This window comes from Schistocerca cancellata, chromosome 3, assembly GCF_023864275.1.
Source record: "Schistocerca cancellata isolate TAMUIC-IGC-003103 chromosome 3, iqSchCanc2.1, whole genome shotgun sequence".
NCBI classification, from domain to species: Eukaryota; Metazoa; Arthropoda; class Insecta; order Orthoptera; family Acrididae; genus Schistocerca; species Schistocerca cancellata.
In genome coordinates this window covers 643,285,533-643,289,245 of record NC_064628.1, presented here as the reverse complement: position 1 = coordinate 643,289,245, position 3,713 = coordinate 643,285,533, and the positions used below count along the sequence as shown (strand labels likewise).

Here is a 3,713-nt window from a genome sequence, read left to right as displayed (position 1 = left end):
GTAGCTAGCTATCCTGTAATATCTTATAACAATTTTCGGGTGGAGGACGATTGCTTCATCTCTTTAGAAAAATGGCAAAATTCTGCAATAAGTTCTTTTATTTTTTTAGGTTAAAAAAATACACTTGCCACCAGCCCGTATTTAATTAACGAATAATATCACTGTCCTCAGATCACAGTTCAGACAACTGAATACACACGCAAGGCAGCCAGAGATGCGACCCGAATTATACGCGATTTACATTCATTACTCTGCTACAATATATGAGTTTCACATACGGTCCTTTTCAGTGGATTTCTAATAAATAAACTGCTCGCTAAATATTCCATAGATGAATATGAAACATGTCACGCGGAATTCTAGAAAGGACGGAAGTTCACAAGCGTTTATCTATCCAACAGATCATTTCACGAAGCTCAGATTTTCACAATCTGCCCGTAAATGCAACTGCTTTCACGGCAATACAATCCGGACGGGAGAAACCAGTAACTTCTTCTTTTTACTCATAACGTAGACGGACACGTCCAACATGACCTGCACGTCCGATAGCTAGCCAGCGACTCTCCCACTGCCATTCCTTCCAGGGCCTATAACTACTTGCAATGCGCGGGAAATGCTTAACTCTTATTGGTTGTTCAAAACGACCAGCCAGTCAAAACAATCCTAGTTCTTTCTCGCGCTCAAACTGTCTTAGGCCAATCAACATTCACAGATGCATTTACGTCACTTCAGGATGCAAATATTAATAAAATGTTTAACAAAACCATGCGAAAATAAAACTAATCTTGAAATAACTTTAGAAAACTATTACTCTGCAAATGGCTAATGTGGCTGCTTCTTACAAAAGCAAGTACCCTTGGACATACGTCATCAGCAATGTGGGTAAAACAACTTTCCCACGACACAGTTACATAATGGTATAACATGAGATAATATTGCATTTTTTCGTATGTCCCACATACACACATTCACTCATTCTCATTTACTCACACAACAACACATTAAATAAATACTGATCTTTTCTGAATTTTATATTACGAAAAATGTCAAATAGTTAACGTTTTTAATTATGAAACTCTAAAAGAATTGACCTAACGTGCTGTGGGCTTCAGTAATAATTCCACATGATACTAAAAGACAAACTGTTATGAATCCTAACTGACTTTAATCTTACAAGAGTCGGTTTGGGGTGTTTTAGGTAATTTTCTCTAACTCTGAAAGTATGCCAGCTAGAAAGCTGAGATTTTTACACAATCTTCTTTTTACTAACAAACGTCAGTATATTGACTTTTAACTAAATCGAATAATATTTAATATAGTTTATTTAGATTCTTAGGGGCTTGAATATTCTGTCGCTCGAATTGACACAGGTACCGCTTCCCACAGCTAGGCTAGCGACAGATGCGAATGAGTTACGCTAAGATACAAGCGGCTATCACCGCCAACGGCTTCAAAGCTACAAGCCGTACCCAATTAGTGCAATAAATGCTATTGCGTATTGTCTCGTGACGTTACAATGGTCTTGTACTTTTTTTGGCGTCGCTGATCCCTTTTGGCGGAAGTCCATTGATGTTACCTTATTTTCAGATTCAAAATGGTGAACCCAGCTTTCATTACCTGTCACGATAATTTTGAGAAACCATCGCCCTCACGCTCACACCGCAAAAGAAACTGTCCAGAGATGTCCAATCTGTCTTTCATGTGAGGAATGCGCATTCGAGGCACCCGCCACGCACACATTTTCCTGTACCCCAGTTCTGGAATGATGGCTTGTACACGCTCTCGTCATATTCCACACTTACATGACAACAGTGTCTGTGTTATCCGACAACTTTCTATGATGACGTGTTCGACCGGATGCCGATGGTTTTCGTCGGCTGGCGTACGCAGCCGTCCACTGCGCGTTGTTTCACAGTCTTTGACGTTAGCACCACCGTTTCCTTTATTACGAACACGAGAAACCCAACTTCGCGCACTACTGATGTCGATACAATCTTCACTGTGCACAGCTTACATTTTTCTCTGGATTCCAATTGGAGGCACGTTTTCTGCAGTTAGGAACTCGATTACTGCGCGCTGTTTATCATGCACCGACATAGTTACATTACACATCGCCATGTTAAACGATGCATTTCGGAGCATTCTAGCAGCAGAGGGTGAAACCTGCGTCAGAGGAGCGGGAACGTCGACCTAGTAATATGCATGATGCATAATACCTCAACCGATGTTGAGAACAGAACAACAAATTCAGAGGCACTACTTTTCAGCATGCCCTCGTACATACTCATTTCGGGGTCGTTTGCACGATTCTAAGACATTATATGTTTTACTTTTACTTATTTTTAGGAACCATTGAATTCTGCGTAGCATCAACACTCCGAGGTATCAGTATTGTTTCTTTTCGCCAGGCAGTTTTGTCACTGCCCTCCCTACTTGGAACGCAACAGAAGTCCTCTACAGCAAATGTCAAGAATGACGACTGGTTTGTACGGTGCAGAGTCTAATTTGGTGGCGCTGTTTGCGGACAGTAGAGCATTGTAGCAACAAGCCTTGCTAGTATGTGTCATAGTGCAATACTGATCGAATAACTGACGGTAGTATGATGAGCACATTGCTCAAGATATTAGTCACCCTCAAGAAGCGTCAAGCTGATGCCGCGTAATACTGCATGTTATGGTCTCAAATCGGTGAGGACGAGTTTCAACAGGTATCTTCACGTGTGCCATATCCAGATGAAGCCACTCAACGATGGTTAGATCCTGTAGAGAGGGGATGTTGATTGGTACGTTTCACCTACTGTTTTAAATCGACAGGAAAATTTTATATGTGGTTAAGGGTGGGATGGCAACGGCCTTGCCGCAGTGGATACACCGGTTACCGTCAGATCACCGAAGTTAAGCGCTGTCGGGCGTGGCCGGCACTTGAATGGGTGACCGTCCGGGCCGTCATGAGCTGTTGCCATTTTTCGGGGTGCTCTCAGCCTCGTGATGCCAATTGAGGAGCTACTCGACCGAATACTAGCGGCTCCGGTCAAAGGAAACCATCACAACGACCGGGGGAGCAGTATGCTGACCACACGCCCCTCTTAGCCGCATCCTCAGCTGAGGATGATGTGGCGGTCGGATGGTCGCTATGGGCCACTTGTGGCCTGCAGACGGTGTGCTTTTAAGGGTGGGATGACTTAGATGGCCAGTCGAGGTGCGATATTCTGCCTGAGTGTTCGAAAACCAGGACCTTTTCCATGTAGCCCTGTGAAAACGGTTGGATGTTGTCGTCTTGGAAGGCAGGAGTGTTCAGAATTACCCAGCATAAAGATATAGAAGAAAGGGAACAGTTTAATCATCAGATGAATGTTCGCGGAGATCTGAATAAATGGGCACGTAACAGTACGAAAACAAGCCAAAAACATCATAGAACCGCCTTCAACCACTGCAGGTTAAACGCTTCGTTCGGCTGTCGACGCACTCAGCATCTTGCATCATAAAAAAGGTTGTTGCTCATCGGAACACAATATGCACCAACAGTCAGCCAGGGTCTAGCTTCTGTCTTGTTTGCATCATTCAAGACGAGTGACTTTATGTACCACTGTGAGCAATGCCCTTTTGCAACAGTTGTAATGTAATCTATCGATTCATCTGAAGACGAATACATAGGTCTCGAAACATGTTGTTTAAGAAAATAATAGTGATTGACACAGTTTATTAATTTGTCTT

At 42.9% G+C, this 3,713-nt stretch overlaps 1 pseudogene; it reads left to right on the top strand.

Moving 5' to 3' along the window:
- The first annotated feature begins 2,843 nt into the window (after positions 1–2,843).
- On the top strand, positions 2,844–2,961 carry LOC126177808 (5S ribosomal RNA; annotated as a pseudogene).
- Positions 2,962–3,713: the final 752 nt, after the last annotated feature.